Source organism: Nyctereutes procyonoides, unplaced genomic scaffold (genome assembly GCF_905146905.1).
Source record: "Nyctereutes procyonoides isolate TBG_1078 unplaced genomic scaffold, NYPRO_anot_genome, whole genome shotgun sequence".
NCBI classification, from domain to species: Eukaryota; Metazoa; Chordata; class Mammalia; order Carnivora; family Canidae; genus Nyctereutes; species Nyctereutes procyonoides.
Window position 1 is genome coordinate 17,554,835 of NW_026575131.1, and position 25,293 is coordinate 17,580,127.

General features: G+C 35.6%; 1 pseudogene; it reads right to left on the bottom strand.

Moving 5' to 3' along the window:
- The window catches only part of LOC129521651 (phosphoglycerate kinase 1-like), an 87,002-nt pseudogene extending 63,746 nt beyond the window's left edge, over window positions 1-23,256 (bottom strand).
- Between the last annotated feature and the right edge of the window lie 2,037 nt (window positions 23,257-25,293).

Here is a 25,293-nt window from a genome sequence, read left to right on the forward strand (position 1 = left end):
CACCGAGTTGATATTCTATTTTTTAGATAATTTTAAATACATATGCAGTTATAAGAAATAATATGGGGAGATACCATGTACTCTTTACTCAGTTTCCTTCAATTACAATATCTTACTATTTACAATATCACAACTAGAATATTGACATTGATACAGTCAAGATACAGAACATTTCTATCAACAGAAGGATAAATACAACCACATCAGCATCCCACCCACATCTTTATTCTCTCCTCAACTCCATTTCTATAATTTTATCGTTTCAATAATGCTATATAAATGGATATATGGCATCATATATATAATATGTAAATAAACACATATAGACAGTATACAAATATATAATCAATTATATTATTATGTATCTATATTATTATATATCTATATAATATATAAGTGGATTTATAAGAATAAATAATAGTATGTAATCTTTTGAGATGCTTTTTAACTAAACACACTTCTCTGAAAGTCATCCAGGTTGTGTGGCTGTACCAATAATACTGCTGTATTACTGTGTTTCATCATTCACCTGTTGAAAGACATCTGGGCTATTTCCAGTTTTTGACTACTAGGAATAAAACTGCTATAAACATTCATGTATGGGTTTTTGAATGAACTTAAATTTTCATTCTCTGGAATAAATGCTGAAAATTGCACTTGCTGGGTCATATGGTAGATACATTTATGTATTTAAGAACTTGCCAAGTTATTTTCTAGAGTGGCCATATCATTTTACATCCCTGCTAGCAATGCATGAATGCTCTAGTTCCTCTGCATTCTTCTCAGCATTTGGTGTTGGCACCATTGTTTATTTTTTAGTCATTCTGACTGAAAACAAAACAAAACAAAAACAATGTATACAGACTAATCACAAAACAATATAAGAACTGCTAAGGTAGGGGGCACCTGGGTGGTTCAGTCAGTTAAGTGTGTGACTCTTGATCTCAGCTCAGGTCGTGATCAGAGTCATGAGTTCAAGCTCTAAGTAGAGCCTATAGAAAGAAAGAAAGAAAGAAAGAAAGAAAGAAAGAAAGAAAGAAAGAAAGAAAGAAAGAAAGAAAGAGAAAGAAGAAAGAAAGAAAGAAAGAAAGAAAGAAAGAAAGAAAGAAAGAAAGAAAGAAAGAAAGAAAGAAAGAAAGAAAGAAAAAGAAAGACAGACAAAGGTAGAAATAAAGATAGGGTTCAAAGAAAACATGTAGACAAAGCCTAGAATTCAATCTTCAGTGGGGATTTAAAGAAACCTACTGAGATAAGAAGCTAAGTAGGTGGAGTATAGAGGATGAATACAACCCATCCAGGAGAAAAGATAAAGGAAATGCACTTTTCCCAGGCAAAGTGGGGAAATGTTTGCTTGGGATGTTATCAGGCAATGAGGAATTTGAGGAGGAGAAGAGGAGAATGGTAGGAGAAATCAAATTAACAAAGAACCTTGTATGTCTTGTTGAGACTTGGCCTTCATCCAGACAAAAAAAAAAAAAAAAAAGGCTTGAGATAGAAATGATGGTCTCATTTGGAAACACAAATACTTCTTCTTCCCAATTGGCACCATCTTAATTTAGACAATTAACATGTGAGCAGGAAAAGAATACCCAAGAAGGAGACAGAGGAGGAGTGGTCAATGATAGTAAATGAATCCTTTGTAGGCAGAAAGCTGAAGGATACCAAGTGCAGTTGGAATCCAACAAGGGGTTTAGAGTAGGGGTCAACAAACTACATGTGTGAGCCACATCCAACCCACTACCCACCATTGTAAATAAAGTATTATTGGAACACAGCCACATCCATTCATTTATATATTGTCTGTGGCTGTTTTCACATATGATAGCAAAGTTGAGTAGTTGAGACAGATACCCTCTATCCCACAAAATCAAAAATATCTACTATCTGGTTCTTTATAAAAAGCATTTGCTGATCCTTTGTTTAAAGCAAAGGCACAGTTGATTAAGAAAAGCATCAAGTGTCCTCTGGGTTTATTAGTAAGTAGGTTTTTGGTGACTCTGAGAGCAGTTTTCAGTGAAACAGTTGGTGCTGAACATGAAGAATGCGATGAAAGGAAATATAGAGAATAAATGCAGACAACTCTTTCATGATATATTCATCTTCCCATCGCCAACTCACTCTTGCCCCAATCTCCACAATTAAAATGTATTATCTCCATTCATGGATGAGGAAACAGTGATTCAGAGATTTTTAACAATTTGGCCAAAGTTGCACAGCAAGTAGATAGGGATCAGAACTGAAATATGATTCTATTTAATCAAAATCCAAATTCTTTCTGCTGGACTATACTTTCCCTAGAACTTAAGATTCATGAAATTATCTTAGATTCTAAAGCTTGTGAACATAGAAGCCAAAGTATTCTTGTGGTGAAAAGGACATCGTGAAACCTCATCTGTTATTCCTGCTGATGGGTACACTAAAGGAGTAAGATCATTTAGTAACTATGTTCAATTAATCCTAAGTCATTCTCTCTCCAAATATAAAGGATTCTTACTCCCCAGACCCTTCTAATTTTCTGAAACTGTCTACTCAGAGTAAGTTTGGTAGATATAATGGAGTTCACTTACAATAGCATCTGTTCTAAAATATTTTGCACAGCAAAGGCAATGAATAAATGCAATCTTATAAATTAATAGCTATTAAGGGAACAATAATAACAACAATAACAATAGGGAGAGGGAAACATTTCTAACAAAAGGAACAGAGAGACCTGGTAGACCTGAACTTCACTATCTTATAAAGCTTTACATTAAAAAACCTGATTAAAAGGATACGAAAATGTTTTCCTAATGTGCAATTGATTATTTCCCAAATTCATAGTCTTATGTTATAGGAGACATTATTTTCACTTTTTCCTCATTTCTTTTTCCAATTGCTGACCAACAATTTTAGGTAAGATAAGCAGGACAGAGAGAGAGGGCTACTATCCTATATGTCACCATTCATTACAAATCACTTGTAAGCAGTGCTATCCTATCTATCCTTATCCTTGGTAAGGTTAATTTTGCTCTAGGGACACTTGGCTATGTCTAGAGACATTTTTGGTTGTCACATCCTGAGACAAAGGAAAGTGCTTCTAGTATCTACTGGGCAGATGCCAAGAGATGCTATAACACATCCCACAGTCTACAGAATAGAGGATGGTCCTCCATACGAAAAGTCTGCTGACTTAGAATGTCACTAGTGCCCAGGTTGAAAAATCCTGCTTCAGAGGAACACCATGTGGCACATTGGCATTTCAGTCAATGACACATTCACCAATATTCCAAACATACTAATTATACATAGGCAACCGTTATTTGCAAAGTCATAAAGTATAAAGTATAATTCTTAAGCTATCAAAGTTGGAAACGATAACCTAAAAGGAAAATGAAATGGGGACAATTCAAAGAAAAATATAGTGTATTCTATCAGTATTACCAAGTATAATGTTTAATAGAAACTGGCCCTTTTCTTAAAAGATGGCATTACACACATATATGACTATATACAAATACCTTTTGGACCAGTAGCCTGGAACTACATAAAAACCATACAATAAGGACCTATATGAGGCATGTTGCCAATTTATCCACAAAGAGAGAGATAAATGTGTGATCTTAAAGGTATTTGTCAAACAAGCTACAGATGTGTATAACTAATACCTAATTGCTCATCTAGAACATATTATCTATCAGGCAGAACAAAAGTGGGTAATTTGCTATCATCTACTGAGATGATTTACCAAATTACTGTATAACAATACACTTAGCTCATATTACACTTATGACACTAAACCAATCAAACCCCAGTATAGTCAGATATAATGGTGATTTGACCTAACTTTCCTTTGTGAGTTTTAGAAAATATACTCCAAGGGAATAAATCAAAGATATTATAAAAAACCTCAGCTATAAACTGAAATTTACATCTGAATTTTTCCAGAACTACTATAAAGATTTCAATAAAGTTTGGTACTCAAAAATTGTAATATGGGAAAATGCCAGTAATAATTTTAAACATGAATTAAATTTGCCATTGCATTGGTTACTATTATAAAACAAATTACATACCAATATTAGTGCGTAATTTAATTTGAACAGAAATTTACCTTCTTGGATCTTAATACTAAACTCTACAAAGAGAAATGGAGAAAAATCTGATAGTTGACTTTGTCATCAAGTGAGCACTAGAAACACATTGAACTGGATCATTGCTCTCACTCCTGTCTTATCTTAGAGCTATAGATTCTATGCTCTTTGTCATATGACCTTGCATCACTTCTCACTAATGTGAGTAGAATATGTTTCCTCACTCAAATTATGTTGGGTTTAGACACATGACTTGCTTTGCCTAATAGGATGTGGGTTAAAGTGACCAAGTCCTAGCTATAAGCTGAAGACATAAAAGGCATTTCATAATTCTGCTCACCCTTTTTGTTTTTATGTCACTTACCAGTAGAGAAATATGCCTCACATACCTATTAACTAATTAGTTAGAAACATGTAAGGCTGACCCACAGACTTGAAAACCAGAAAAAATATTTGTTTCAAGTCAGTGGGATTTTTTAGGTTGTTTGTTAGGCGGCAAAAAATGACTATGACACTTACTAAAGACTTCCTTAGCAATGTTTATACTATGAATGGTTGATGCTTAACTCCCCAATATTTGTTTCCCTGATTTTCAACAGGACACCTACCTTGAGTTCATAAAGTTTAGCAAGAAGTACTGGGCATGAACAAGGTGCTGATATTCCTCTGAGCACATGATTTGATTTCCACCATTGATGCATGATTTTAGAAGGGCCAATGAGAATATATCTCAGAACTTTTGGAAGAACCTACAAAAAAACAATTTTACTGTTTCCTCCTCGTCTTTTACTAAAACGGGAAGCTTAGGATACTACAGACATCTTTTCCACATAAAAGAAAAATGGAATTACCAAGACTTAATTGAACAAAGTTGAAAGTAGAATCAAGAGACAGAGGGAAACAATTTCTAAAGATGTGGCCTTGTCTTGGGACCCAACTACACCTGAAGAAAACTCTAGTTTTTGATTTTTTTTTAAGTTTGAATTGACAGTCACTTATTCCTTAATATAATTTGAATTATTAGCCTCTAACCACAGAGAGATTCTTAATGGATATATTATTGCTTATTTCAACTTAAAGGATAAGAAGTAGAGAAAAAATATTTTAAATGCAAATTTCTTTTATTCAAACTAAACCACTCAGCAATTCTGTAATGTGTATAGAAAGAATTCACTGTAGAAAGAGAACAATTATAAAAGTATGTGCAAAATAGATGCCTAAATCTCCTTCTATTCAAATAATTTTCTTGTAAAAGTGAGTATCATTATAAGATAATTATAGTTTATCCAAATCCCAACATGAAATTAACATTTCAATGATATAATAGAATTATAACATTTTTCCTAAAGGACAAAATATTTTATCAATTCAGACTAAATTTGTAATCGTCCAAACTTCACATGAAATGTAACAGATTATCTAAAACTCTACTAAATTTTAAATGAACAAGTTTTAATCCCAGGTTTATAAAGGCACAAAAATACCTTTGATAACAGAGGGAATAAAGTATGTCTGTCCTGAAGTGAAGTCTGCATTAATCTAGTCATCCAGATAAGACAGGCAAAGTATTTGTTTGTAACTGAGTAAGGGAAACTTATTTCTATCACTTAATCGGGTTGTCTCAACTCACTGAAAAGCTTCCCTTGGTGACCATCAGTAATGTATACAAATTGCCTAAAGTGACTAAGTGTTTGATCAGTAAATTACCAGATGTTAATATTTCACTGCTAGTTGCTTAGCTACCACCAATATTTTAGAAAATAATATTCTATTTCTTTGCGTGCAAATGTGAAACACACTATATTTTATAATTTGTAAAACACTGAATGGTACAAAGAGGATAAAAGCCAGCCATATTCTAAACACAGGATATTTATTACTATTAGTGTGTTATTATTGTATTTCTCTCTAGAATTTATTTTCTAGAATTACATTGTTTATATTACTGTATGCCTTTTAAATACTTACTATATTTGAATATTTTCCTATGGTAATACTTTGTTAAAAACCATTTAAAAAGTCACAGCAACTCACATCTCACTTTAAGTAAGAGCCAAATTCTTACCATAACCTCCAAGAATGGAATAGATATGGTTATTATTACTATTATTATTATCTCAATTTTATAGATAAGAAAACTGAGACATTCAAATCCTTAAGCAATCCTCTCTACTGATAATGCTATTAAATGGTGATAGGAGGGTTTGAACCTAGGCAGTCTGGTTTAAATTTTTTTTTTAAGATTTTATGTATTTATTCATGAAAGAGGCAGAAACATAGGCAGAGGGAGAAGCAGGCTCCTCACAGGGAGCCCAATGTGGGACTTGATCCCAGAACACTGGGATCATGCCCTGAGCCGAAGACAGACGCTCAAACACCAAGCCACAGGCAGTCTAGCTTTAGAGAGAATGCTCTGGACCACTGCACTATGCTTCTAACGAGCATGGAATAATTAGGTGTGCTGAATGAACCAAAGAAGGAAGCACCATCCTATTAATAGGATCAAGTTTCTTTCATATGCTTCACTCCTTCTGAAAAAGGGTAAGTTTTAGTTCCTCTAAGACACTGTTTTTTCTAATCAGAAGAATGCAGGCAAGAAGATAGAATAGTGAGGCTTTTATTTCTCATCCCTCCTTCCGCATGAGAGGGACCCCCTTCCTTCCAGATGGGTGTGCAAATATGTTGGATTTTTTCTTCTTTGTTCCTTTCATCACCTTCACTTGGCTTCCAGATTCACAATGATTTGCATCCATAATGCAAAATAACCATGCTGGCCAATGCGTGTACCCTTTAACTTGGGCATAACTTAATTTTTCTTCTTTTTCATATTTACAGCACAACTTGTTAGTATACTATTAATAGCAGCAATTTTCAACCGATTATATCATAGTTGTAGTCAATTCACCAGCATACTCTGTTCTCCCATCCCATATATACTGCATCCCAATATAATTTCTCTTATTGAAATATGAGTTGTTTGCTGAATGCATTATGAAACTCCACATGAATGTATTATGAAAGCAATACTTTCTAGCTGTGCTCAGCTCTGCTCCAGCTTTGCTCAAATATGTCATGGGGGAAGGAGGAGGGTTCCTCCTTTAATCCTTGAAAGGGAGTGAGTAAACCAATGTTCACACCTCTTTCATCAAAAGAAGACTAAAATACACTTAAACTTCACTGTCCTCTAGGACTACCCAGAACACGATTTCTCAAAATAGAACCCATGGACAACATCTGCATCAGAAACAGCTCAAATGCTTGATAAAAATGAGGACTATTATTCCCCATCCTAATTTTTTACTGACTTGAAATTTGCCAAAGCGAGGCAAAGGAATTTAGATTTTTAACAAGTACCTCCAAGTAAGTATATGTGTGTATTAATACATGTTAAAAATTATTATTCAAATAAATGTTCAACACCTTCTATGGGCCATTTTCTATGCTGCTTTCTGAGACTATAATGATCAATAGAAAAAGACATAATCCCTGTCTTCAAGGAATTTCAGCCTAGAGGGGAGGCAGATATTAATCAAATGACCACAAAAAAGGCACAAAGAATCTCTACTACTACAGAAACTATGACGGAGAGAACATACAAATTATGGATGCTTGGCCATGCCAGGAATTTCAAGGAAAACACCTCTGAAATAAAATCTGAAACAGTATAAACTAAGTCAGGAAGAGGGGACAAAGGTTGAACTCCAGAGAGTGGGAAAGTGACATCATAAATCATGCTGCAGAAGGAGCACAAAGAGAGAAAGGTGGGCATAGGAAGCCCAGCATGATGATAGCAAATGGGTTGGAGGAGTAGGTTGTAAGAAGCAGCAAGATTGGTAGTAGCGGCTGGACAACACTGTATCTGTAGACTAGCTCTGCCTTTACCTTCTACAAATGCAATAGGAACCCCTTGGAGGGCTAACATGAGGAGAGGACACTGGCAGGGTGATAGCTGAGATTATTCTTATTGACCCTAGAACTATGTAGTCACACAGGATAAGCACTAGCCATATGTAACTATTTACATTTAAATGTAATAAAATTAAAAACTCAATTCCTCATTCACACAGACTACTCTTCAAGTGCTTAATATTCACATGTGGCTGGTAATTACCTATTAGAGACAGCACAGATATAGAATATTCATTGTCGCAGAAATTTCTAACAGCAGTGCTGCTTAGAGGTGGTCTGCAGACCCCAGCGTGGTAACCCATCCCCTAAAAGCTGGTTAGAAATACACATCGTCAAGTCCTGCCCAGTATGCTAAGATTCTTGGATGACTTCTCTACCTATTACAGATTGAGAACCATAATTCTGAAAGGTAACTGAACATTCAGTGAAATCCTAAATAATAATCTGATGCTTTGAATGGGGTGAAAATCACAGATAAACTTCTAATATAGAGGATAATGACTAAAGAGATGTCAATATTGCCAAGTGAAGGACCAGTCTGAGCCTCAGTGTCACAGGATCTTTACAAGCCCCTTTAGGAGCTCAGTGAAATATACACATCACCTGATTCAAATAAAATGTTTTACATTTGAAAAGAGCATTGTCTTATAGTTCTTTCCAAACATGATTTTGAGGTTTTCCCCCACTAACCCCCCTTCCTATCCATTCCCCTGTATTATCCCTCTCTAATGTCTGGCTGTTGTGAGTAGGACCACTACATATCATACCAATAGAATCCAGGCTGTGACACAAAAAGCTTAATTTTCTTTTTAGGGTTCCCGGTGGAAGACTATAATATGTGAAATGTTATTTGTTAGATCGTTAAGAGAAACTAATGAACTCACTGGCTTCCTGAAATTGTATTCTATTTTTCAGAGGTATGGGTGCCTATTTATTTTTAACTGTACTATTATCATACAAATAGATCAACTTGTGATTGTTATGGATTTCAGACACGCACTCCACTCCACTTTCACTGCACTGTTACGTGACAAACTACTTGAGGAAGCTCACCAAAATGCCACCCTTGTAAACAAAGCATGAGAACATATGTGGGGATGCAAGAAAACTCCTTTCAAACAGCTAGCCTGTGCTATGGGTTAATTTTGAGCTAGAGTATAGCTACAATATCAACATGACAATAATCTTAAAATGAATACTCACCTATAGTAAACACACACTAATCAGGATGAACTGAATTTTTGTGTCCCTCTCCAAATTCACATGTTGAAGCCCTGACCCCCCAGTGCAATGCTATTTGCAAATCAGGGCCTTTGGGAAGTAAGATTAGGTCATGAAGGGTAACAGTCTCTCCTTGACCAAACCTTAGTCAAGCTCCTTTGTCTGAGGCCTCTCCCCAAGGAGGCCTCTGCCCAAGAAGGCCTCAGTTTTTATACTACCCTGTCCACCTCTGCATTGTCCGATTTCAGCAAAAAACCTGATAAGTCAGGTAAGCCAGAATTATCCACCCTCAATATCCAGTCACCCTAATAGATAACTAGGTTCCTCATCCCCCATTCCCCTCAGGTGATGTCTGGTCACATAGCCTGCCTTCAGCAAGAATCCTGCTAGATGAATTTAGCCAGAATCCCCCTTACTCCTGATGTTTCCTCTTAGTAATTTTCCTTCCAGCAACTTCTACCCTGCTCTTTGGGCTATAAACATTTCCTCCATTCCTTGTTGTATTCAGAGTTGAACCCAATCTCTCTCCCCTACTGGAAAACCTCATGGCAGTGCCCCTCCCTTTAGTATCCTGATAGTTCTGAATAAAGTTGGCTTTACCATTTTATTATATTTTATCCTATATTATTTTATGAGGTAAGTTTTGTTTTTTTGTTTTTTTGTTTTGTTTTGTTTATTTTTTTTTTTACTGAAACATAATTGACATTAGTTTGGTGTACATCATAATGATTTGGTATTTATATATATTGTGTAATGACCACCACACAATACTCAAGTTAACATCCTTCTCTATACATAGTCACAACATTTTTTTTCTTGTGATTAGGACTTTTAAGATCTACTTTCAGCAACTTTCGAATATGCAATACAGTATTATTAACCAGAGTCACCAGGCTGTACATTATATCTCCATTTTAACTAGTGTCACAAATATCTTTAACAGAGTGAGACTATCGATGGAATTATTGGTGTGTTGAAAAGAGAAAGAGATATCTCTCCCTCTCTTCATCTGTGAAAGCATGGAGGAAAGGCTATGCAAGGACACAGTGAGAAACAAGGGTCTGTTTTCCAGGAATACCATTCATTCCAGAAACTAAATTTGCCGGCACCTGGATCTTGGACTTCCAAGCCTCCAGAACTGAGACAAATAAATTTCTTTTGTTTAAGATACAGTTGATAGCAGCCTGAGCAGACTTAGACGCTATGTGCCAGGCCCAGGGCTACATACCTGGCAAATATTGTCCCATTTATCTTTACTTAAATTATTACTAAGCTGAAGTGACTAATATCACAAATACCTTACAAATTAGGAAATTTAGGTTTGCAGAGATCAAGTAACTTCCCAAGGTCACTCTGTCATTGTTCCAAAGTCATCTCATATTTACTTTTTTTTAAGATTTTATTCATTTATTCACAGAGAGAGAGAGAGAGAGAGAGAGAGAGAGAGAGACAGGCAGAGGGAGAAGCAGGCTCCATGCAGGGAACCCGATGCGGGACTCGATCCCGGGTCTCCAGGATCACACCCCGGGCTGTAGGTGGCGCTAAACCGCTGCGCCACCAGGGCTGCCCTTTGCTTTTAATCCAAATTCGATGAAAATCCATGTAAAGCTTTAAGCAATACAGAGAAAAATATGACAGCTGTAGAGCCAATCAAAGCATTGAAAACTCTGCTAACAAATTTTGACAGCTATATTAAACTATTACCTGCATTTAAACAGATGCTATTATTTTTATGGATATAATTAGGCTGTGTGTACAAAACAAATACATCTGTGGTTATTTCTTGCTTTCAATCTGAGAAATCTTACTCATTTGGATTCATGTCGCACAGACAAGATGGCCTGCTAAACATATAAATGCACATCAAAAGGGAACTCCTGTATGGATTGGAAACCTGAATTCTAATCATTTTTTTGTAACTAATTTTGCAAACTTGGGCAGGTCTGTATCTCTTAGGACAAAGAGTTCTGTTGTGGGAAGAAGGGGCTGGTCTTAGCATCCTCCCCAGAGTTAACACTCTGGTTTTGTGTTCTCAAAGAAAGCCTTATCAAGAATTCTATTATGTCAGCTGACAGAATAAAATATTTTATCTTTATAACAAATTTAAGTCTTTCTATATGATTGCTTTGAATTTTGATCTCTAGGGTCAAAAAAAAATAAAGGAATACAAAAAGAAAGAAAGAAAGAAAGAAAGAAAGAAAGAAAGAAAGAAAGAAAGAAAGAAGAAAGAAAAGAAAGAAATTTAGGCAGAGAAAGACAGAGAGAATGAGAGAGAGAGAGAGAGAGAAAGGGAGCCAGAGGGAAAATGTGAGGAAGAGAAGAAAGAGGGGAAGGAGGGAGGAAGGAAAGGAAGTGGAAAGAAGAAGGCTGGAAGGAAGGAAGGAAGGAAGGAAGGAAGGAAGGAAGGAAGGAAGGAAGGAAGGAAAAAGAAAGGAGAGAGAGAAAGAAAAAAAGATCAATCAAAAAAAAAAAAAAAAGAAAGGTCAATCATATATACTGTTCTACCAAAAAGAAAAATAAAATTTCAGCCATTGTTTAGCTGATAAAATCCACACTGCTAGAAAATGTTAAATAATTAATTGTATTGGCCAGGTCTCATTCAGTTGCAAGTGAACAGAAACCCATTTCAAAATGCATAAAGTAAAAGCAACAACAAATTTATTGATTCGCATAAAATGAAAAGTTCATGGGTGGGTATGGCTTTAGGAAAATATCTCTGCCAGCAGCTCTGGGCTTACATACTGTCTCACTTCTCTTTCTAATAAAAGCCCCCAAATTGAATCTCATTGGCCAAAAAGGGTTCATGTGCTCCTATTTAAAACAATCTTTTGGTCAAAAAAGGGTCATATGCCTATTCTTTGAACCAAGGATGAGGGCAGTTTCACTCTTAGTCACTTAGAAACCACAAGAAAAATCCAGGTAAGATTATCATATAGCTGGCAAGCAAAAAAAAACAGTAGTCATCTATTTTACCAAGAAATATATTAATAATACTGGTAATAATGGGTATGTGAGTGGTTCCCCCATCTTACTAAAGAAAATATAATTATAGAGGCATAACTTGGAAATACTATGGGTTCAGTTCTAGACCAACGCAATAAAGTGAGTAGGATAATAAAGTCAGTTAAATATATTTTATTGCCCAGTACACATGAAAGCTATGTTTATGCTCTACTGTTTTAAGTGTGCAATAGCACACTCATGTCTAAAATATATACCCTAATTTAGAAATATTGCTAGAGAATGCTAACCATCCTCTGATATTTCACCAAGTCATAATCTTCTTGCTGTCGGAGGGTCTTGCTTCCGTGTTGATGATACTGACTAATCAGGGAAGTGGTTGCTGAAAAGTGGAGTGTCTATGGCAATGTCTTCTAACAAGGCAATGATAAAATTTGCTACATTGACCGACTCTTCCTTTAACAATTTCTATAAAGCACACAATACTGCTTGGTAGCATTTTACCCATAGTAGAACTTCTTTTGAATTTGAAGTTAAACCTCTCAAATCCTGTCTCTGCTTTGAGAGCTAAGTTTATGTAATATTCTATGTAGTCTATGTAATGTTCTTTGCTGTCATTTCAACAATCTTCATAGCACCTTTACTAGGAGTAGATTCCCTCTCGAGAAACTTCTTTCTTTGCTTATTGATAAGAAGCGATTCCTCATCTGTTCCAGTTTTTTCATGATTGTAGCAATTTAGTCACATCTTCAGTCTCCACTCTGATTCTAGTTCTCCTGCTATTTTCACCACATCTGCAGTTCCTTCCTCCACTGCAGCCTTGAAGCCCTTGAAGTCTTCCATGGGAGTTGTGATTAACTTCTTCCAAGCTCCTGTTAATGTTGATATTTAGTCCTCTCTCATGAGAGACTAAATATAAAATCTTATGAATCATGAATGCTCTTAATGGTATCTAGAATTGTGAATCCTTTCCAGAAAGTTTTCAACTTACTTTATCCAAATTCAAAAGAAGAATCACTAGCTATGGCACCTATATAGCCTTACAAAGTATATTTCTAAAGTAATATGACTTGAAATTTGAAATGAGTCCCTGACTCGTGGGCTACGGAATGGATGCTGTATTGGCAGGCATGAAAACAACATTAATCCCATTGTCTATCTCCATCAGAGCTTTTGGGTGACCAGGTGCATTGTCAGGGAGCAGTAAAATTTTGAAAGAGATCTTTTTTTTCTGAGAAATAGATCTTAACATGAGGCTTAAAATAGTCAGTAAACCATATGGTAAATAAATGCACTGTCATCCAGGCAGGCTTGTTGTTCTATTTATAGAGCATAGGCAGGGTAGACTTTGCATAGTTCTTAAGGGCCCTAGGATTTTTGGAATGGTAGATGCGTAGTGGCTTCAACTTAAAGTCATCAACTGCATTAGCATCTAACCAGAGTCAGTCTCTGTCTTTTGAAACTCTGAAGTTAGGCACTGACTTTTCCTCTCTACCTATGAAAGTCCTAGATGACATCTTCTTCCGATAGAAGGCTATTTTGTCTGAATTGAAAATCTGTTGTTTAGTGTAGACACCTTATCATTAGTCACCTGAGCTAGATATTCTGGATGACTTGCTGCAGCTTCTACATCAGCACTTGCTACTTCACCTTACACTTTTATGTTACGGAGATGCTTCTTTCCTTCAACCTCAAGAATCAACCTGTCTTTAGCATCAAGTTTTTCTTCTGTAGCTTCCTCACCTCTTTCAACCTTCATAGGATTAAAGAAAGTTGGGGCCTTGCTCTGGGTTAAGCTTGTGCTTAAGGGAATGTTGTAGCTGGTTTGACCTAACTAAACCACTGAAACTTTCTCCATGTTGGCAAAAAGTCTGTTTGCCTTCTCGTCATTTGGGTGTTCACTACAGTAGCATTTTTAATTTCTTTCAAAAACTTTTCCTTTGCATTCACAATTTGGCAAACTATTTGGCACAGGAAATGTAGCTTTTGGCCTATCTCAGCTTTTGACATGCCTTCCTTATGAAACTTATGCATTTCTAGCTTTTAACTTATTATTTTTTAAAGATTTTATTTATTTATTTACAGGAGACAGACACACACACACACACACAGAGAGAGAGAGAGAGAGAGAAAGGCAGAAACATAGGCAGAGGGAGAAGCAGGTTCCATGCAGGGAGTCCGACATGGGATCTGATTGAGGGACTTCAGGATCACATCCTGAGCCAAAGGCAGATGCTTAACCACTGAGCCATCCAGGTGTCTCTAGCTTTTGATTTAAAGTGAGAGATGTGCAACTCTTCCCTTCCCCTGAACACTTAGAGACTATTTTAGGGTTTTTAATTGGCCTAATTTCAATATTGCTGTATGCCAGGAATAGGGAGGCCTGAAGAGGGGGAGAGGGATGGGGTAAGGGCTTTGGTGGGGCAATCAAATCACATACAACGTTAATTAATTAAGTCTGCCATCTTATAGAGATGCAGTTTACGGTGCCCCAAAAGAATTACAACAGTGACATCGAAGATCACTGATCACAGATCACCATGAGAGATATAAAAATTTTAAACAGTTTGAAATATTGAAAGAATTACCTTAGTGTAATACATAGACACAGAGTGAACAAAATGCTAATGGAAAAATAGTGCCAATAGGCTTACATGATGCAGGATTGCTACAAACTTCCAATATGTAAAAAATGGAATATCTGCAAGATGCAAAAAAGCGAAGCACAATAAAACGAGGTAGCCTGTAGTTGTAAATTATTGAGCATTCCTTATGTGCTCAGAATTGTGCTAAATACTTTACACATATTACTGACTTTATCTTACATACAGATGAAGAAATAGAAGCTTAAAGAACTTGTATCACTTGTACAGATTTCTAAAGCTAGTAAGAGACAGAGCTAAAACACAATATGGATTTACCTCATTTCCCAACTTATGATCATATGACTCTTAATTTTATATTTCCTAAAGAACTAAGTTGGTATCTAATTTTTAGAGTCAAAGAAAATGAAAGCCTTAAAGTAAAATAACTTCACAATGTAGCTTCAAAAAACAAAGGTTTTGCAAAAACAAGAGTACAATAGAATATGATTTATTAATAATGTCCAGAATGGATCTATGACATAATCAGAAATACAGTTTTAAATAACTCAGTTACCTTACCTACATACTTCCAAAGTACTGTGATGATCAAGAAATAGTTTTTAGAAAATATATGCCTATGTATGTATGTATATGTGTTTGTACACATATACATAATTAGAATTCAATGTTCACGAAAGAGCTATTAACAATCAGAACATGTAAACTTCTGAGAACCATCCACAACTCTTACGAGTTACGTCAGAAATACAAACTATATCAGTTACTATTGATATCAGAATTATTTTAAGTCATGCAGCTCAGGATACTGGGATACCATTAACCAGTCATTCAAAAGTTGACTATTCATATACATATAACCATTGACTTTTGCAGCTAGTCATTGAGTTACTACAATGGCATGACTCTGAGCTAAACAATTTTCTTATTAAGGATTGACTAATGGTAGCCTCTGGGTCAAACTCAGCCTGCTGCCTGTTTTTGAAAATAAAGCTTTATTGGAACACAGTCATGCACACTGATTTACCTATTACCTATGACTACTTTTGCACTAAGTGGTAGAGTTAAACAGCTGCTATAGGAACCTTCTACCCTCAGGGATTGAAAATATTTACTACACCGTCCTTTACAGAGAAAGGTTGTCAAGCCTTGTTCTAGATTTGCATGTGCATTGCATGGAGGACTTGAAATTTAAAGGGAAATTGCAAAAACCCAATTTTCCCCCTCCTCTTTTGTAAATCAGAAGGAAGGAAGATAATATTTTATAAATACAGACTGAATTTCTAAAGCTATAAAGAGCACATCATATCACACCTCAAACCAACCTTTGAAAATGAGGTAATGAACTGCTTACCAGGCCAGCTGCTCCTGAATAATTGAGAGTTCACGTGGATGCCTGGAAAGTCCTCTCCTGCTTTTACTCCTTTAAATTCTGTTTCTATTCGGCCTTTAAAAAAGGAGTTAATGAGCTGGAGTCTTTTCATTTGTGCTCTTTGGGACAGCTGTCATTTGGGAGCTATGACATGAACTTTCTTTTTAAAAAGGTTCCTTAAAACCTTTTAAACCTTAAAACCTTCTGTTCATGGTTTCCTTTTCATTGGTTTCCACAAATCATGTCTTGTTTCCTTCCCACTAAATCATGATGACCCTGCAGTCATATATGAATTAGACACATTCAACCCTTAACAGGCATTCACAGCACCATGTGGCTACTGAGGGACTTTGCTTACCCACATGTCCTTTGAAGGATTAACTAGACACTTGGCCTTTATTGGTCTGTACTTGGAATTGCCATATTTTATCTGTTTTTCTTAAGCAGCTTGGGCTCTGGATGACCCACTTTCAGTGAAGAAGGTATTTGCTTAACATTAGAGCATATTGTATTTTCCCTGATTCTGAATTAAACTCTAGGGCTAATGCCTTCATTTTCTACGCACAGACTGATTACTCCAATTTTATCTGATTGGATGGAAAGAGGGTATTTTGGATGGGAAATTTTCATCTTGATCCTTTATCTTCAACTCTAGACGGCACAGGGAATCCCTGATCAAATTTCCAGCAGTTACATGCTGATGACATATTAGGCATTAGGGTATACCACTGAGAAATACCTCTAATGGTCTGCCAGTTGCTGGATACGTTTTGCTTGTGCTATTTAAATAAACTAGACATGTTTCATTGTGCACCATAATGTTTCACTGCTGGCCTCACGAACCTTAGATTTTTCTGATTTTCAACAAATTCAAGAGTAAAGATGTGAATGTGAACATATATAAGAAGTATTCACCCCAAGCCAGAACAGAATATATCCCCCTCAAAGGAAGAACACATTTTTGGTTGTAAAGAGACCATATGGCTACCAGAAAAGCAAAACAAACAACAACCCTTAGAATATTTTAAAATCAGCACAGGAAAGCTGTTGACAAGGAAAACAGGATTATAATGTGGGTGAGAGAACCAGAACTCTGAGTTAAGATCTTCTTAGAACAACTCATTCATTGCTACATTCTATTCCATTTACAGGGAGAAGTTGACTCCCCTCCCCACCCCAAAGTCCATATACTCCCAAAGAGTGTTTGCATCAGCTCTCATATCTGTAAATTCCCTTTCCGAAATGCCAATTCTATGTACTGAAACTACTAAAATGAAAATAGAAATGCTTCTACTAAGTCTATGGTTACATACATTTTGGTACAACTGCCTTAAGGCTTATTGAAAATACAGAGTGTGCTCAATGCATGCTTTTTCCCTATCAAACATCCATCCAAGGAAAAGACCACGTCACCATGAGATCTGTTTCAGTAGGCGGCATGTGACAAACCAACTGGAGTGAGGAACCCCAGGTCTTTTTCTCTACAACTCTTAGAAAGGATGCATTCTTTTTAACTGAGAATGCCTAGCTGCCTATGGATAAGCCTGGAGGTATAAGCATACTTGCTCCAGAAAGGCAAACTCTGTCTGACAATGAGGTCAGCACAGACAGCAGAGTTAGGAGACTTGAAAGATGAATCCCAAATGGCATCCTTTGAGCCCAAGAGGGAAACACTCCCTAAGGAAGAGCTGCTGTAACTTCAGTTAGCTAATAAATTCACTTTTTGTTTAAGCCACTTAGAGATGCCACTTGTAGGATAATCACAAACCACAGTATTTTTGAAATGACAAAAAATAATAAAGTTATTATGATATGCTTATCAGATATTGGAATTTTGAAGATATATGTTACTTGAGAGAAATATGTTAATATGTGAGAAGGGAGGAGGAAAATTCTGGATGAGTAAGCACAATCCATAGGCCTGAGTGAAACACAGAACAAATAGGCACACTGGGAGGAGAGGGTGATGGGCTCTGATGGCAGGGGCATTTTCAAAAGTGAAGTGAGCAGACACAGAAGACATGCTTTCATGTGCTTGACCACTATGGCTGCTGTTAGAAATGATTTATGAGCAAAATGGAGAGATTCTATAGTTTTATGTAGGACTGAAGCAAAAATACCCAGCAAAACTTTATCTCCAATGATATTACCTCTGTCATGAGTCAGAGTATCTGATCTGTTAATCCCATTTTTGACTCGTTAACAAATACCTCTACCACTTATCAGATCAGAAGTTTCCAACAACCATACTGAGCCACTCTAAGGTTGAACAGGTGGGTCCTGAAGTGGCTAAACCCTTGAACAAGTCATTGTCAATTATGAAAAGCCATGAACAGCAACAGTAGAGAATCACAATAGTCATGTGTGTTTTGTTCAAGTCATTTTCCTCATTTGCAAAGGGAATAAAATATAGAGATCATTTACTATAGAGATTTGTAGTGGAAAATTACACTCAATAAAAAATAGTACATGAAAACTGTCTATGTAGCACCTTAGTATGAAGGTACTAACTAAATTATAGCTGCTATATTTTCTACAAATAAGTATTACGTTTGCCAATTACATTTGCATTTGTCTATAAATGCATATGTTTAAGAATGAAATTATTTTCCCCAAACAGAATGTATACATGAAAGTATCTATAAAAGGAAACGACTTGATTTTTCAGAATGCTTTATTGTTGGCATTGTTGAAATCCTGGAGTTACAGAAGAAAAATGCATAGAATCATCTCTAATTATTCCATCCTTTTAATCAGGTAATTTATTTACTACAAAGAAATTATTCACACTGGAATTACTGTATGGCACAATAGAATAAAATTGGATTTGAACAACAACAATTTGAGGCTCTCGTGTTTTTTATGAATAAAAAACATGCATAAATAAAAACAGATTAATAATATACTTAAATTATTACCTTTTCTAGTCTGTTTATGTCCAAATTTCAAAAAAAAAATAAATATATATTAATCATGCTACTTAACAGCACAATCATTAAAGGTCAGCATACTTTTATAAAAGCTGAAAGGGTCTAACAGACTTGCAAAAAGTTTTAGCCTCATCAGAAAGCTGCATTTAGGAGTCAATCTAAAAAGTTGTGAAAGCAAATACAGAAAAATGTGTCTATGCATTAAATATTCAGCAAGATAATATGGTAATATGACACTGGAAAACTATTAAAACGTGTATTTCAGAGTGCATATGGAAGAAAAGAACAAAAAATATTTCAATGGGCTTAAGATTTGTGACTTTATACTGGGATGAATACAGTAAAATCAATGAAGAAACAAATTGAACAAAGATATAAAAGAGATACTATGTTTTTCTGATAACAGAAATGGAGACTAAATATAAAATCATTGCTTCTTGTTGATGCCTCCTCTACCTCAAATAATCCAAATCCACCCCACAGCCTAGCCTCTCCCTTCTCTTTTATAATGCACTTTCTGAAATCGCAATAAAATATGCAAACAGAAAAATGCACAGAGAATTTTACGATTGTTTTTGACACCTATATAAATGGACTTGCATGGTATGTATTCTTTAGTTGTTGTTATTGTTTTTTATTTTAAGTAAGATCTAGGCCCAGTATGGAGCCCTTTTGGGTTTCTTCTATAAAATATTATGGTTATGAGATTTTTTCCCCCTTATTGTTACATATAGTGGTAGTTTTCATTGTTGTGTATGTATATACCACACAAGTTTCGTTATTAAAATAATACTATTACAAATAGCCTAGAGCAGGGACGCCTGATTGGCTCAGTGATCACGCCTAAGCCAAAGTCCTGGGATCAAATCCCGCATCGGGCTCCCAGAGGGGAGTCCGCTTCTCCCTCTGCCTATGTCTCTGCCTCTCTCTCTCTGTCTCTTGTGAATAATTAAATTAAATTAAATTACCTAGAGTAGCATTTCCTACTCTTTTTTTTTTCTTCCTAATATACCCAAGAGTGGACTTTCTAGGTATAAGTTTTGTGGTTATTTACCTTTAGGTCTCCAAACTGGTTGTGCTAGTTTACCCTATTATATGCACTGCTTGGATGTTCCCATGGGTCCATAATCTATCAGTATTTAGTATTACCATGTTTGTTTGTTTTAATTTTAGCCATTTTTATATGTAATGACTTCTCATTAAGTTCTTTTTTATTGAAATATATACACAATAAAATACACTGATAGTTAAGTGTTCAGTTTGATGGTTCTCACCCTTGTAACTACTATCCAAAACGAAATACCCTATAAATACCCTATAGAACATTTCCATCACCACAAAATCATCCTCTTGCCTTTTCTATTCAATTTGACACTTCCTTCTAAACTATTATTGTGCTAATTCCTATCACTATAGTTCTCTTCTCGGACTTCAAGTAAATGAAATCCTATAGGATATAATTATTTATGTATGACTTCTTTTGTTCAAAATTGTGTAGTGTTTTTAAAGCTATTTATTTATTTATTTATTTATTTATTTATTTATTTATTTAGCACACAAGCAGGGGGAGGTGCAGAGGGAAAGGGAGAGAGAGAAAGAACCTCAATCAGTCTTTCCGCTGAGTGCAGAGCCCGACATAGGGCTCCACCCAGGACTTAGTGTGGGCCTAGATGTTAGGACCTTAGATTATGACCTTAGCTGAAATCAAGATTCAGGCAGTTAAGTAACTGAGCTACCCAGGAACCCCCAAAATTGTGTGTTTACCACTGCATTTATGATTCATCATGTCATGGCATGTATCAGTACTATTGATTTACTTTTTATTGTCAAGAAGTATTCCACTGCATGAGTATACCACAAGTTGTTTATTCCATTCTCCTATTGATGAGCATCTGAGTTGTTTCATATCAGGGGCTATTTTGATGAAGCTGTGAAAAACATTTTTATAGATCCTTTTGTAGACCTATGTTTTTATTTATCTTGCATAAATACTTAAAATAGAATTCCTGGGCTGTGGGGTAAAACAGTTATGTTCAACTTTATAAGAAATTGCAAAACATTGATTCAACGTACTTGTACAATTTTACATTCCCACTAGCAAATATGACAGTTACAGTTGCTCCACAACTTTGCCAACAATTATTATTGTCACTCTTAAGAGTTTTCCATTACAGTGGATGTAAAATTGTACATATTCACGCTTTTAATTTATTTTTTATTGAATTACAGTTGATATATCACTGCGGTTTTCATTAATATTTCTCTGGTGATTAGCATAGAGACTTTTTGTACATATTTGTGCTTACTGGTCATTCTTTTTAAAAAAGTTTTAATATTTATTTAATAGATTGCCAACTTTGTCTCCCCCCACACACACACACTTGGAATTTCATCTTATTTCCATGTTGAGTAATGAAACAATGACAAAACTAATAAGAATACGGTACTTCAAAAAGAAAAGCTAACATAGCTCACTTTCTTTTAACAGGCAAAATATAAATATATGCACTTTAGAATGCACACCAGTTTAGTTACTAAAAAATTCAAATGACATCTTTAAGTATGTAGACAAATCCAGGGTGTGGTAAAGAAGAGCTGAGACACTATGCAACTGTTAGAGGGCTCTTGGCACTGCATCTCTTGGACACTAGCTGAATCCTGACATGGGGGAAGATTTTAGCTAATGCTATATGGAGATACAGAAAGTATTAGGTTAAGTTAAGGCTGTAGGAACCAAACACAGAATACTAAACACTGAGGAGAGCATCCACCCCAGGAAGTACTTTACTTTCCAAGAGCTCTAAACTGGCATTGCGGGATCCCTGGGTGGCGCAGCGGTTTGGCGCCTGCCTTTGACCTAGGGCGCGATCCTGGAGACCCGGGATCAAATCCCACGTCGGGCTCCTGGTGCATGGAGCCTGCTTCTCCCTCTGCCTGTGTCTCTGCCTCTCTCTCTCTCTCTGTGACTATCATAAATAAATAAAAATTTAAAAAAAATAAAAAAATAAAATAAATAAACTGGCATCGCTCCCAGGGCTCACATGGCTGACATTATCCTTTGTGTTCCATTTGGCACAGCAAGTGGCAGTGTCTTTGTGACTTATGATGGTGATGCAGCCCCTTCAAGTGGCTTTCACCACCTTATCAATGAGGGTTTTGTTTCCTTGGTCAACAGCTTCCCAATCAAACATGTCCACAAGTCCATTTCACATAATCTGCTTATTTAAGCAACTGCCTCAGTATTTCTTGCTATTCTTGGGACTATAGTACAAGTCCATCCAGCCAGCAAGTATGCCAGAGATCACAGTGGCTTGTCCAGTCTTGGCATTCTCATCAAACTTGTCAGCAGTGACTAAGTCAATAGGTAAGGTAATCCTCATATCATTCTTCTTTGACAATTTTGGCTCTGTCTTCACCAATTTCCAGGTTGTTGAGCACCTTAAAGAAAGCAAAAGCCACTCCACCAATAATCACCCATTGACTTTGTCCAGCACATTATCTATTAGCTGAATTTTGTCTGAAAACTTAGGTCCACCTGGATGGCCAGGAAAGGCTGTTCTGAGCTCTCTGATATTGACAAAGGAGTTCAGTTCCTTTATCAAGAAACCTACAGCTTTCTGTGGCAGACTGATTCCCACCATGGAGCTGTGGGTTTGGTGAGCAGTGCCAAAAGCATCATTTCCACAGACATCCTCTTCCTTGGAAAGTGAGCTTAGAAGGCTTCTATTTTGGCTCAGTCTTAACCCTATTCTCATAATTATCTCTTTCCTTCCCTTCTTCCACCACATGAAAGCAAAGGTTCTCCAGCCGGATGACAGACCCAGCAGCTGGGTCAGCACAAACTTTCTTCACTTCCAGGCCCATACAAAATATTCTTGCTCAGCAGAGATTTGAATTCTACTGCAACTGCTCCAAAGAGAACCTGTCAGGTATAGGGGCACTATCAGGCCAGCCTAGATGGCTCATAAGAACAATTGACTTGACTCTATTGTTCAAGCAGAATTTGTTGCTTTGGATGGCAGCCTTGATTCTCTGGTTGTTTGTTATCTGGTTGTTCTCATAGAAACACTGAAGCCCACTCTTAGGATGACCTACTTCCCCTTCATGTCCAGTTTGTCCAGAGGCAGCTTGTTAGAAAGAAATGTCGTGGCAATACAGTGGTGGTGAGGCTTAGATTTTAAACAACGCATTATTGGCTATTCTTGTATCTCCTTTTGCAAAGTATCTTTTCAAAAGTTTTACCCTTTTTATTGGGTTATTTATAAGGTTGACTTGTGAAGTTCTTGATATATTCTAGATAAAAGCCATTTTTCAGATTTATGCATTTTGTAAATATTTTGTTTAATTTATGGATTTCTTGATGATTTCTTTTGAAAGAAGTTTTTAATATTGATGAAGTGCAAATTATCAATTTTTATAATGACTGGTGGTTTTTTGTTGTGTTAAAAAAAAATCTTTGCCTACTCAAGGCAACAAAGACAATTTCCTATGTTTTTCTCTAGAAGATTTATGGCAGTAGATTTTATATTTAGGCTTTTGATACATCTTGAAGTAATTTAACTTTGGTGTATGGAGTGACCTACAGAATTGACCCAGTACTATTTGTTTAAGGGGACTTCATTTCTACTGAATGGATTTAATTTAGCATCTTCGCTGAAAATAAGTTGTCTCTCTAGGTACTTACATCTGTGTCTATATCTAAATGTAGACTCTCTCTTTTGTTCTACTGATATATTTTTCTCATTCTTTATACTTATACCAATGCCACAGTCTTAATTAATGTAACTTTATAATGGTTCTTAAAAGAAGGAATGTATGTTTTTCCATTTTGTTCATTGTAAAAATCTCCTTGTAATTCCATTTTAATTTTAGAATAGTTCATGAATTTCCTCAAAAAATCCTTCTGGGATTTTGACTGGGATTGAATTGAATCTGTAGAGCTCTGATTGCTTTTAAGGTTTACTATTTAACTTTTGTATTCAATAATTGAACTATGACATATCACAGTATATTTCTTTTTGTATCTATGTTGCCTGAGTTTTACAGAACTTCCTCAATCTTAGCCTTGAATCCTCTAATTAGTTTTTTAAAAAATCTCGGTTACAATCTTCACAACTATTGCTTTTGCCTGATTAACTCTTCTGATTTTAAGACTTCAATTACATTAGACATTTATACTATATTCTAATTGTCTGTTATAGTCTCAGGTTTTCCATATTTCTGGAGCTTCTTGTTTCAGTTTGGACATTTTCATTTGACCTATCTTCCAACTCACCTATTCTTTCTTCAGCTACATCTAATTGATGATTAAACTCAACCACAGTTTAATAAGATCTCAAATAGTGAAATATTAACTTCGATTATTTTAAGTTCTAGAATTTCCAAATTCCAACTTTTCCCATCATCTGCTAAAATTTTCCATCTTGTCACTTAATTTCTGATAATATTAATTTAAAAGTTTTGTACGGTAACTCTAACATGTGGTTATTCTCTTGATAAATATTAGTTGCCTGCTTTTTCTCTTGTGTTTTGGCCAATTCTGAACTTTTTGTGCCTGATTACTTTGTATTGCTTTTCAACATTCTATATTATTAAATAGCAAATTTATATCAATTAGTTGAAGCATTAGCGAATGCTTTCTTTTTCCAGAGAGGAATTATTTTTGTTATTGTTGAGCAGCTGGGTGCATCATCATAATACACTCAGGAATTGAGGTGATTTTAAACTGGGCATCAATTATGAGAACTGGTCTAGTTTACATTCACTGTTACATGTAGAATGTAACACCTTTAGGTATCAACTGAAAACTCAAGTATTTATAAGAACGCTTAGCTACACACTTATCCCAGCTATATGAAAGTGTCAATATTTTACTCAGTGTCTTATCGTCTTATCAATGCTTTAGCATTTATCATTATTTTTAATGGGAAAAGTAGCTCTAGACACTGAAATTTTCTTCCTTGGTTCTTGGTTCTCTCAGTTGTGCATTGGTAGTTTTTTTACATTGGTAGATTTTTTTGTGTGTCTTAAAATAGATATTTAAAAACATATTTTCCTAGCTTATTTAGTTGTTCTTAGGAAAAAGACTGTTCTTAAGTGTCCTAGTTAGTCATTGCTAGAAAAAGAAGTTCTTTATCATCTCGCTAAAGTAGTTTTTTTTACAAGTTACTGAACCAGCTTTAAAAATATATATTAAAATATAAGTCTTTCTGATAAATTTAGAAGAG